We start from the raw sequence: 13,617 nt of genomic DNA on the forward strand, positions 1-13,617 counted from the left end.
CAGGATTCAGTGTTCTTAACAGTTCCATCGCTGGACAAAGTCCCGGTAAATGTGGGTGTAGTGGAACTCTCCCACTAGGGGCTCGATGTTAAATCGAAACTTATAATCATACAAAGAGTCAACCAACGTAACTAAACCCTCCCCTCCCCATGACCCTCCCTACCCTGGTGGTGGCCTCAAATATCCTGGAATGGGCCCACATTAGTGGGGCATACTCAGAGTTGGAAAATATGGTAAGCCCTAACTGAAGCGGGACAGACTGCTGATGGGAGACCCCGTGAAAGGAAGGAGACCAGCGGGCCCCACCTAAACTCGAAGTTCTTGAAGTCATCCTTAAAGATGTCAGACATGCGCTCTAGGCTAAGCAGTTTCCAGAGGCGGGAGTGCCACAGGGATATCACTGGGGGTTCCTTCCTTTTCCATGCTGCCACAATAGTAATCTTGGCCGCCCCAATACTCACACATTATCCTTTTATCCGCCCTAGTCTGGTGTTCTAACATAGGGTCGCGGACGCCGAGAAGTATTTCGGCCATGGATATCGGGATGGGGTACCCAAGCATGTCTTTCACCTGAACTAAGATTTCCTCCCAATAAGGCTGGATGGTTGGGCAATCCCACCAAATGTGTTGGAAGTCCCCGAGTAATCCACATCGTCGCCAACATCTCTCTGACGAGTCCGGGAAGATTCGAGATAACGTGGAGAGATATAAGTACCAGTCCATCATGTTTTTTAAATAAGCTTCTCGCAAGTCTGTGGATTGGTTAAATTTAAAAATGTCAGACCACAAGTGAGCCCACTCTTCATCAGTTATGTCCCGTTGGGCCATCCCCTCCCACACGGACATGTACCTCGTCCGGGGGGAGAGTGTAGTGGACAGTAGAAGTTTGTACGAAAACGATATTACCCCCTTCATGGATGAAGATTTGACAAGGAAGGCTTCAAATTTAGAAAGGGAACGAGTGGCCCCTTCTTGGATCTGGGGGCCTAATGCCCAATGCATTAACTGAGTATAGTGATAACGCTCAGAGTCTCCTATCCCATAGTCTCTCTTGCAGTTATCAAATGCAAGGGGATCATAGTTGTGGAACAGGTGGGTGAGGGCTAAGCATCCCCCCTCCCGCCAGGCGTCAAAGGGTCCCTCCTGAAGAGCCGGAGGGAACGCTGCATTGAAGTGTAGTGGTGTAAAGGGTGAAGGGAATGTAGTCCAGCTGTCGTCCTTCATCACAGAATGCCAGACTTGTAAGGTGGTACGTGTAGGGGTGCTAAGGTAGGTGTTTTTGTGTCTGTCTTGTTTTGCACACCAGATTCAGTCCCATATCGTCCTGCCAGCCACACTGCGGTCCATATGGAGCCAGTGCTTCTTGGACTCTTTCTGCGACCATTCGACCAATATCCTGAGTTGTGCGGCTTTATAGAAGAGATGAATATAAGGTAGGCCTACCCCCCTCCCGTTGGGAGCGACTCAGCAGGAAAAATTAGAAGCGGGCACGTCCTCCTTGCCAGATAAAGCGTAGGATCATTGTTTTTACACGTCTAAAGAATTCCCCTTCTAGTTCTATTGGAAGCGCCTGAAATAAATACAGTAATTTAGGGAGAAGGGTCATCTTGATCTCTTGGACGTGACCCAGCCAGGATAGGAAGAGAGGTTTCCATCTCGTCAGCTCAGCCTGAATGCGAGTAAGAGTGGGCGGCAAGTTGACTGCGCATAATTTCTCTACTGTCGGCGTCAGGTGGACACCCAGATATTGGATAGAGGAGACAGCCCATGACAAGGGTGTAAGGGATTGAAGGGAATGGACCTCCTTCTGTGAGAGGGTGAGATTAAGTATATACGATTTATCCAAATTGACTTTGAAGCCGGCAGCCTTCTCAAAGCGTTCAAGCTCCTTTTGTAGGTGCGGGATAGACACCGTCGGGTCTGAAAGGGACAAGAGGACATCATCAGCAAAAAGAGAGATCTTATGGGATTTCCCGGTGAAGGGGAGGCCTTTAATCCCAGGGTTTTCTCTGACAGCGAACGCTAGTGGTTCAATACTAAGAGCGAACAGCAGGGGGGTTAAGGGGCATCCCTGCCTAGTGCCTCTGGAGTGTGTAAAGGGGGAAGACTGCACGCCATTTACCGATACTTTAGACCGGGGATTTTGGTAGTTAGCCTGGATCATATTTATAAATTGTGGAGAGAAGCCAAACGCCGTAAATGTCGAGAATAGGAACCTCCAGTCGACGCGATCAAACGCCTTTTCGGCATCCAACCCGATCGGAACCGCTGGGATCTTAAATTTGTTAGCCTTTTCTATTAAATGGACGATGCAGCGGATGTTGTCGTGAGTTTGACGTCCCACAATAAATCCACACTGGTCTGGGTGAATAAGGAGCGGCATGAGGTCGTTCAGTCTCTTAGCCAGAATAGAAGAATATAGTTTCGTGTCTATATTAAGGAGGGCAATAGGCCTGTAGGAGGCGCAGTGTGAGGGGTCTTTCCCTGGCTTGGCAATCACCGAGATCACCGCCTCGGACATAGAACCAGTCGTGTCCCCGTCAGTGGCAATTCTATTAAAAAGCCTAACTAGGTGAGGGCCGATGTCAGAGGAGAATGTCTTGTAGAAAATCGCTGTGTACCCGTCCGTGCCCGGCGCCTTATGGGCTTTCAATGCCTTAATAGCCGAGGTAACCTCGTCAAGAGTGATCGGAGCTATAAGCACCTCGTTCCAAGCGGGGAGACCTGAGGGATAGGTAGCTTCCTAAGAAATTCTTGCTGTCTGTCTACGTCCAGGGCATCTGTAGAGTATAAGGTTTCATAAAACGCCCCGAAAAGTTCCGCCTTGTCCTCATCTCTATGGGCTATATCTCATGAAGGACCTTGAATACCACCTATGTACTCCCTCTCCCGTTTATCTTTTAACTGCCTAGCGAGGTGTTTCCCTATTTTATTGCCTTGAGTGTAGGAAAGATTACGCAGCTTAAGAAGAGTGAATTCTGCCCTATTGTTATAGATAGCCCGGAGTTTGCCTCTGATCGCTGTGAGTTTTCGCAGTGTCTGCCAGGTGGGCATGAGCTTATGAGATTGTTCAATGGCTGATAGTTCCGCCTCAATAGTTCCCTATCCTTGGCCCGTTGTCTATTCAGGGCTGTGTTGAGTGCGATGCATTTACCCCGCAATATGGCCTTAAAGGATTCCCACGTATTGTATTCTGATGCGTCCTCCGGCCGGTTAAGGGTAAAAAATTCTTTGATAGTTTCGCGGAGATGGGCACACGATTCCTTGTACCTAGCTAATGATGCCGGAAAGTACCATCGAGGAGGAGATGGGGCATTGCCAAACCAGGTGAGACAGACAGAGTATAAACTGTGATCCGAGACGGACATGGGGAATATCTTGGCCTCCCTGAGGCTGCCCTGCAGGCTTGGCTGGCGAAGATGTAGTCCAGCCGGGAATAGGAGTGGTGAACATGGGAGAAGAAGGTATAGTCTCGGGTGTGGGGGTAAAGAGTGCGCCAGGTGTCTAACAGGCCCAGGTCCTGAATATGCCTTTGAGTGTCAGTGGAAAAAGAGCCCAAATCGGAGCGGCGAGTATGTGTACTATCAAGATCTGGTTGCCACACCAAGTTAAAGTACCCCATAAGAATCAGCGGCCCCTCGACAAAATCCATCACCTTACCCAGTAGGGTTGCAGGAATCCCTATTGCCCAGTGTTAGGGGCGTAGAGAGCTACAAAGGTGCAAAGTTTCCCTTTCAGTTGCCCCTTGACCATAATCCAGCGTCCGTCCCTATCGCTCTGCACCTCAATGGGCTGGAATTGAATAGTGTACCGAAATAAGAGTGCCATCCCCCTATGCTTGGTAGAGCCTGACGACTTATAAATAAGTGGGTATAGTTTGTGTTTCAAACGGGAATCCTCAGCCCTAAGTAGGTGTGTTTCCTGAAGGGCTACTATGTCCAGGTGATGGTCAATTATATACTTCCATACTTTCTGACGTTTCTGAGGGGAATTAAGCCCCTTAACATTCCAGGTACCTACGGTAATCGGCATAGCAATATGAGAACCTTGTATTTCTCCGCGAACACACCGACCATCAAACCCCAATCCGCCACCATGCTATCTCCTCAGTCACTCGCCCATGGGTACCAGAGGAGACCCGGGTAATGTAAAGAGCCTGAATACTCCCAAAGGTTATCATTGCAATGACCACCACCATACACGTCCCCCCTCTCCCCCCGTAAAACCCTACAAAAAGCCTGCCATAAAAAGACAAAACAAAGCAGCCACCACCCTCCCTCCCACCCCACCCCCCAATCCCCGCAAAACTCAACGAAATAAGAAACCAAAACATTAATCCATAATCAACATTCTGTCGTAGCGTGGGGCATAGACTTGTGGGGACAACGGGTCCTGGGACCCAGTCTGCACCTCACCGTAGCGAGATCACAAAAAGGAATCTATGAATCTGATAGGTCACACATTTTGCCCCCGGCCGCACAGCCCCAAGTACATGTCCCAGTCTTTAAGTTCATGGCCGCCATAGCACAGACCAATCTGAAATTAAGGGCAACACATCTCACCCCCTCTAGGAGATGATAAGGCTCAGAGCTGTGTCATTAATACAACGTGCAGCAGACATCCCCAGAGATATCACAGGAGTCACCTACTGGATCCAAAGAGGCCCGAACTGAACTGCCTTGGCAGAGTGTCGTTAATGGCACAAGGAAAACATAGCCTCACCTTTGTCGAGGCCCCGAAAGACCCAAAGTCTCTCAACCCCGAATGCGATGATCCGGGACCTGTCTATACCCCCCGGGGGCCAGTCAGGCGCTCAGCAGTGGAGTGGCCCTCAGACGTCTTCAGCGTCTCCCTCTTCTCACGTTCTGCGTCCAGGCCGAATTGGAAGCTGCACCCCCTGGAGGGTCGCCAGGTGTTCCAGATGAAGAGTCTCCCTCCTCTGATGGTAGGTCCAGGAGATGCAAGCCGTCCTTCAAGTTGGTCATGTGGTGCCTCTTGTTGTGGAGGTCAAAACTGAGACCGAAAGGATATGTCCATCGGTATTTTATCCCATCTTCTTGGAGTTTGGTAGTGATAGGCTGCAGCGTCTGTCTGCGCGCCAGTGTGGAAGGAGCCACATCTTGGAAGATGGCGCAGGAGAAATTCTGAAAGGAAATAGAGTCCCTTGCCCTAGCCGCCTGTAGGACCGCCTCCTTGGTTTTGTAAGAGTGGGATTTCACCAATATATCACAAGGCCTCCTCCGGTCTCCCCTCTGGGGGGGCCCGCTCTGTGGACTTTGTCCAGCTTTATCTTGAACACCTTGGGACTCAAGATCTCCGCAAAGAGGCCCTCCATAAAGGTCTCCAGGTCTGACCCTTCCACGCCTTCTTCCAGGTCTTTGACGCGGATGTTCTCCCACCAGGCACGGTTTTCCAGGTCCTCGGCCTTAAGCTGCGTTTGTTGGAGTTGTTCCTTGAGGGCTTGGATGTCTTCCTGGCACTCTCCTACTGACTGCTTGTGTTCCTGGTGTTGCGTCTCCAAATCAAGAACTCTGGTGCCCACGGAATCCACATCTTTTTGAAGAGAGGCCATGCGTTCCGATAGGTCCGAGCGTAAATGGTCTATAGAAGACTTAATATCCTGACCGAGCTCGTTGCGCAGCTCAGCTTTGAAATCCTTAAACATGGACAATAAATCAGCTTTGGTAAGGGCCATGGTCGTCTTCTCAGTATTGCCCCTGAGGGCTGGCCTGTTATCAGTGGTGGTAAAAAAGTCAGACACTTTGCCAGTTCCCTTGTTTGTGCCTTTGTTCGTAGGCATAAGGATGTGGCTCCACACGGTCCGGCCGCCTCTGGACTTGCAGGCGCACCCCCTCGGCACTCAGCTTGGGCTCGGGAGAAGGCCCGTGTTCTAGCAGAGGACAGTGATGCATAGCCTTCCACCAGCCCGAGAAACGCGCCGTCAGAGCTGACATCCACTGGGGGCTGTGGGTGCCTCACTGCACTGTTGCAATGGTAGGAGAGGAGAGATCACTCTAGGCTCGTAGCCGCTAGGATTCATCAGCGGTAGCCCTCCCCAGCTGTCCTCCGTCGCTGTGGCTGCCAGGCATGTCCTCGGTCACCTCTAGCGGGGCCCATCTGCCCCGGCCGCCGTCTGTTTATCGTGTTTCCTCGCAGCCCCACTGCTGTGTTTCTATAGGGGCGTCTTCAGGCCAGGGGGAGCAAGCCAGAGCCCCACGAGGTTTGCCACCATCTCAGGAGGTCCCACCGGCTGCCATCTTAAGGTCAGGCAGCCGGGCTGACCGCCTCCGGGGCGCTTTTTAACTAAGGAGCAGGCCACTGCAGGTGGGTCAGGACTCACCCCGACACCTCCGCTGCTTCCGTGACACCAGCGCTCCCCTCCGCCACCTCAGAAGCTGTTGATCGGCGCCATTCAGCTGTCTCGTCGGATCACTTGTCGGCCGCCATTTTGTTCCCGGGGCTGCTCGCCGCCTCTAAAATCAGCGGACGAGAGCCCCCGGGGCCCCAACATTTCACCAAAGTGCTTCGCTGCGGCGCCTCAGGTCTTCTGCCGTCCGGGGGTAGTCCGCGGCAGCGATTCCATGCAGGTTTGCCGCCGGTAGAGCTCGCCAGGTGATGTGCGGACCAGGAGCCGAAGCAGGTCACGTCTGCTCGGCCATCTCGCCCGGCCACGCCCCCAAACGCCATATTTTTAACCCTCCCACCCATATGGGGATCTTTACTGTAGGTGTGCCATCACCAGGCCCTAGTATACTTGATTGGGTATAATTAGAACGGGAGGCTGGTGGCCCTTGCTGCTCTCAGTATAACGATGGCTTTAGCCAGTCACACTGTTCCAAGTCATTTAGGGGGGCAAATCTATTTTGGTTGCTAACTCTCTAGGTTCCCCCTCCATTGGTACCATAATTTCCGTTGGTCCTCCCCTCCCCAGTAATGTCCACTCGTTGATCGATGTTGGGGAGTGTCTATAAAAGAAAAACCCATAAGTATCCCTACATAAATCCCCCTGCAAGTAATCCATGAGGACTCTAGGGCTGTAATGATTGTTAGAATTCAGAATAACACAATCCCCATCCATTGATTTATTTGTTGGGCCCAACCACTTCAGCCTTCTCGCCATATTGATCTGCTTTGCGAGTGGGACAGCCTCAGTTACCCATCTAGAGACCTGACGGGAGAGCCAGTGGAGAGATTTATTTAGCATTTGGATAGTGCTTTCCATCTGATCTTTCCCTAGCGTTGGAACATTGGCCAGAATCATGATAAGAGACTCTTAGGCCTTAGGACGGTGCAAAGACTGATAGGGTTTAGCAAGGGCCCCCCTGCCAGGCTTTGTTTGTTCAAATAAGCAAACCTCCCCTTCTGGCCCTGTTGTGTTGGGTGAATATTTTTAACTGGGTCGTTTATGGTGGTGACCGATTGTAGTAAGGGGGTACCATTTTTCTGATGAGGTTGGTTTTGCTGTACCCGGTAGGCCAATTGGCTTTGTGATTCTGTTTGAATGGTAAGTGGCAGACACCTCAGAGAAAGATGACTATTTGTGTTCCCCTCCTTCATATTAGAAAGCTCCAACCCTCTGTCTCCTCTCTGGCTAGGTTGATTCCCCTGGGCAGTACCTTTACTTAGATATGGCTTACCGGGGGCAAGGGCATGGACAAGGGTGGGGGCCCAACCTGTTGGCGCTGATAGGAAACCAATGTGGGTGACTTACAAAAGGGAGTTACTAGGCCCTCAATATGCGACATACGCTCCTCAATCCTATTCAAATTTACTTGTAAAGGGATTAACAATACTGTAATCATTGTCTCAAATCTCTTTCACATATTGTCACCCTCAATTAGTGGGAAGGAAGCAGAGTCCTTATTTATAGCATGATGCACAATGTCATTTGGGCCGGGATCAGTTCTTCCAATTACTTAATTCCCTTTACAGCTTGTGGGTTGCGTTTGTTTCTTCACCGGTTGCTTTACCAGTGCACCACCCCTTCTGCGCTTCACTGGGGGCTCGTTGCTTTTATCAGACACAGCTATTGGCCCCTGGCTTACTATTAATGCCTTAGAGCTAGTAATAGGCTCATTGGATGAATGGAATGGGTGCTAGCCCACTGGTGCAACAACCTGTACAGTTGATGGCGATGAAATTGACGGAGTAGAAGGTGAGGCCAATAGCGGTGTTAGTGAGGTAAATGTTCCCAGTGAGGAACACTTTGGCGCAGTTAATGAACCCAGGGAAAGCCGTCTCTCTGTTAATGCAACCTCATGTGTCAGTACCGATTCTGCCCTAGTCAAAAAAGCATTTAAAGTTCCTTCCACACTTCCTACTGTGTGATCGGCGCAGGTCTACCTTTTTGCCATTACTTTTAACTTCATTTTTTAATAGATATACAATATGGAAAGAGGGCAATCAGCATTTAATTTCTACAAATAGTTGTAAACCTTGTTACAGTACCTTTTCGATGAATTATATGGTCCAAAATGTCAGAAGATAGGCCCAGTCCAGTGTCTTCCGGGCGTGGACGGGCGTGGACGGGCGTGGACAGGCGTGGACAGCTTTGCCCGTGCATGGCCCGCGCACGTCCCGCGCTGCGAGAGCTTTTGTTGGCGCCTCCTGGCACGAAGAAGTGACGCGTCCACAGCGACCGCACTGCAGGCTGGAAGTTTTGGGTCCTGGACAGGTCTGGCAGCAAGAAGGGCTTCCAGTTATGAGCATAGCAGTGGTAGCCCCTCTCAGTGTTGCCTGCGCCTGCTGTGTCTTTGATTTCTTTGTAGACTCATATCCGGACTGAGGCAGCTACATAGCCTGGGTGTGTAATCCTTTACTTTCCCGGGCCTAGCCAGGTCATATCATTCGGCCTACGGTGGGCCCTGACGCAGTGTGTATTGCCCCATTTGCGGCCCCTCTGCTCAGTTGCATACTGCCACTTCCTCGCTCACCTTCTCTGACCTTCTAAGACCCACTGGGGGATCCTGCACTTTTTTCTCCCCTTGCCACTTGCAGCCCTCCGGTGGTTCCGCTCTCCCGGTCAGCAGCACCAACGATTGGCTCTCCGTGGCCCGGCTTATGACACGACCGCTCATTCTGTAGCTCCTGTCTCCCCGGTGGGGGAGGGGGGCAACGCTGAGGGGGATCAACAGCAAGACAGGGCCGGAAACTGCTGACGGGACACGCACAAAGTCCCGTCCTCCAACCGTCGCACAGATATTGGCGTCCCTAGCTCCTCGCAGACCCGGAAGTACATGTAATTTCATAAATAATAATAAATATTTTACTGTACATTACAATAATTGTAAGTTTTTCCCCTTAATTTACTACTATATAAAACATATCCATCAATAAACACAAATCTATCTAACTGTCTATCTATCTATCTATATCTATCTATCTATCTATCTATCTATCTATCTATCTATCTATCTATCTATCTATCTATCTATCTATCTATCTATCTATCTATGTGTATATATATATATATATATGTATATATATATATATTTGTATATATATATATATATATATATATATATATATATATATATATATATGTAAATGTTCGTTTGTTCAAAATCGTAAATCTATGAAAGATCTTCACCGATTGCTTTGAAATTTTGACACAATGTTGTATACGAATACAGGCGTGTTTTTATATACACAACGTTGGATTCGAATAGGCGCGTGTCGAATTCTTGAGTATTTTTAACTGAAAGCCCAAAAAGACACATAAAAATGTCAATGTTCGTTTGTTCAAAATCTTAAATCGCCGAAAGTTCTTAACCGATTGGTTTGAAATTTTGACACAACGTTGGATTCGATTAAGCGTGTTTTTATGTATACACAATGTTAGATTTGCATACGCGTGTGTCCAATACGCACGTGTTTTTAATCGAAAGGCTCGAAAGACCCTATTGATTTGCTTGGTGCGCAAAAACTACAAGGGACGCATACAGACAATAGTCTACAAGTATTAGGATGCACAGTTGGTGTCAGGATGGCAGACCAGGAAGTGGGTGGAGGGAGGGGAGAGGAGTTGGTTCACTTTGCAACATTAAGAAAGGACGCATAGAGGCAATAGTCTACATATATTAGGATGGACAGTTGGTGTCAGGATGGCAGACCGGGAAGTGGGTGGAGGGAGGGGCGAGGAGTTGGTTCACTTTGCAACCTGAACAGACCCTATCGATTTGGTATATGCGCAACAAATACAAGGGACGCATATAGAACATACTCTACATATATTAGGATGGACAAAAACATCTAGTATACCCACAAACATTGTGAAATGAAACATATTAGAAACGTGCGCTTACTCTTTTCTTTCTCTTCCATTTATCCAGACTGAGCCACAGCAACGCGTGGCCGGGTACAGCTAGTATATATTTATATATATATATATATATATATATATATATATATATATATACTGGCTGTACCCGGCCACGCGTTGCTGTGGCAAAATCTGGTTAAAGGGAAGAGAATGAAAAGAGTAAGCGCATGTTTAATCTAGTACCTATAGGCTCCTTGATGGGTCATTTTGCCCCTAACAAGGCACTGACACATTCATTCAGGTCTCTAGACATTCAGGTCTCTAGAAAGATTCTGACACTCACGAGAGTGGCATGACAGGAGTCGGTCTTTGATTTTGGGTTAGGCCTGGCATTGCGAGCTCTGACTCTCTAATGAAACTCGTAGAGAAAAGCGAGCTTCAAAACATGTTCAAGATGAATTAACCTGTACCCTTCTCCATATAAGTCTCTGCAACAGTACACTGCAAGTAGGCCGTACTTAGTGATGTGTGTGCTTTAAACTGAAAGCATACTCTGTCAACTTTAAATATCTGATTGCTACTATTCCTCAGATATTTCTGCACTTCTTTTTTTTTTGTTTTCTTTTTTTTGTGTCCTCATTTCACCTTAAGCATCTGCAATTTTCGCATAAAAACCCCCTTCCAAGCTGGGCGCCCTGGGTCCATACTCTTGCATTCACTTTTAGGCTGACCAGGCCAGCTTCTTTTGTGTGAGGCTTGGTGTAATCATTGGGCCACAGGTACTTAGACCATCCTCATTTCTGTACCCCAGATAATTAATGGTTCCCAAATACTCCTCTCCCCTTGGTCCAGTCTCGCCATGCTCAATACTGCTCTCAACCAAATCTCATATTGCAGTGGCTCAGGGTCTTTCCACAACCTGCAGATCGCTCTACGGGCCGCTAATTTCGAGCAGAGGAGTAAGCCAATCAATTTGTTAGATAGCTGATTTATAAGATTATTCTCAATACCGAAAACAACTAAAGGCAAATTAAGGTTAATCTTAACTTTAAAAATTCCCTCCAGTGCCCTCCCAACATTCTCTCAAAAGACCCTTAGGGATCCACAACCAAAAAATATATGCAAATCGTCAGCCTCCACTAAACCACACCCCTGGCACTTCGGAACTAAGTTTGAAGCAAACCTAGCAATCTTTTTTGGAGTGTAGTATAATCTATTCACCACAAAAAATTGATTTTTCTTTAGGGAGGCTGACTTGACATACTTATATAAATTATGAATGGAGAGAAAAAACAAATCGACGGAGGCATCTTCCAGGGATGATGAGTTCCATACCCTATAGGGAAGAGGAAGATCTGTAGCCTCTGCATCAATTAAAGCCCTGTACCATAGCCCTACCTCCTTTTTTTGGGGTTTACATTTTGGAGTGTATTTTCAATCTCCCAGTTTCCACCTATAAGGTCACTCTCGGAAGCAAACCAAGAACATATTTGCAAATATTTGAAGCGGGAGAAGGAATCTCCTATCTTTGCCCTTAACACATCCCATGGATGAACTCCATCCAAAGATAATAAATCGGACCAGATGACAATTCCCGCCCTCCTAATCGGAATAGCCAAGATATCATTTAGGCAGGCGGGGAGCCCTGGAGAATCCCAAATAGGGGCAAAGTCGGAATAATATCTTATTCCCCACTTCATTTTCAAATTTTGCCACACCCTGAAAGCTGACCTCATTACTTTTAGTCGTACCTTTTTGAAAAATCTGGGAGCACCAAATTTATATAAAAACCCGGTACTACCTCCCTCAAAGTGAACCATGGCTATCAGGATCATCCCCCAATTAGAACCAGGAGGGCTAGAGAGTAGGCAACTAATATTTTTAAACAAAAAGGCAAGGGAGTACAAAAATACATCGGGGAGAGCGACGCCACCTTTAAGTAGCCACCGTTTTAGCTTCTTCCAAGATAGCTTGGAGTTTTTGTTGGCCCATATAAAGCTCCCTATCTTACTTTGAATTTTACTCAATAGTTTCCCAGGAAAATCGAGTGGAACAGCCCAAACAGGTATGTCAACTTCGGCAGGATAACCATTTTGAGCAGGTTTACCCAGCCGTAAATAGTAAGGGGAAGAGTCTGCCATTTCAAGAAAAGATGATCAATTTCTTCAGACACTTTCTTCAGGATATATCTGCACTTCTACATGTGTAGTCAGGCACGTGTGGTGCATGTGATGACCCTAACTTAAAAACTATATAGTCTATTATCCCCAGCACAAATGTTATCAGTTACTTCAGCCTTCGGTCCCACAACCACATATATCTTAACTAGGCAGGAGTCACTGAAGCACTTGAACACACAGCTTTATTCGTTGTTGCCCTGTATGCTGAACAGCAAGTGATGCATGCAGCTTCTACTTTGCACATTTGGAGGACATGTAGTGTGAAACTGATCTAGTCTTTAGATGTGTCATCTTGTCCCCTAAAAGGCATTGACACACTCATTGAGGCATTATGAGCTCTACCTCTCTAAGGAAACTGGTAGAGAAAACTGAGGTTAAAACATGATGTATTAACTGTAATCCTAGTCCATAAAAGCCTCTGCAGCTGTGTGGGTCATACTAGAGGTAACAGGTAGGCTAGTTGGCCACCAAGGACCCTCAATAGCCAAAGGGACTTAATCCACCTACTAGTAGTGTCCCAGGAGACCCCTTTGCAGGGTGCTGGAGAAAAGGGGCGTGGCCTCCTACCAGGTCTGAGCTATGTTGCTGAGTGTGACATACTGGAGGTTTACAGGAGGGGTGGTTAGGCCCCAATTGCCCCTCCCATTATCGCCAGTAAGTCCCACACAGCACAATTGTTAAAATGTCTTTGGAGACCATGCCCCCTTTCTTTACCAATCTGCAAACGCAGCTCGTGGTAGACTACTGGTTTGGCCATGAACTCCAATTTACTCCTGAGCAACCTTGGGGCCAAGAATCCCGTGGCCAGCGAAATGGCGGAGTAAGACGTGCCTCTGCCCGGCTTACTGCATAAATCCGTCATTATAACAATACCAAAAACTTCCTAAACTTCAATAACTCGAAGCCAGAGAGATCCCGACAACCTTGCAGCCATCCTGCCAAGGAAGGGCTGAAATCAGCGCCGAGAGGGGGACGCAGGCTGGCGCAGCGGACCCGCTACAAGATGGCGACCGGGCCTGCTCCTTCGGACTAAGAGGAGCTCTGCCCAGATGCAGGAGCGCACTGCCATCGGATCCTCCTCATCCGCGGACCCTGTAACATGGCCCAGCTGAGGGAGAAATGGGCATTCTCATCCGCCCGTGCCCGGAGGTTGCTGTGTGGAGATTTGGGTCGAGG

Source organism: Lissotriton helveticus, chromosome 8 (genome assembly GCF_964261635.1).
Source record: "Lissotriton helveticus chromosome 8, aLisHel1.1, whole genome shotgun sequence".
Lineage (NCBI taxonomy): Eukaryota > Metazoa > Chordata > Amphibia > Caudata > Salamandridae > Lissotriton > Lissotriton helveticus.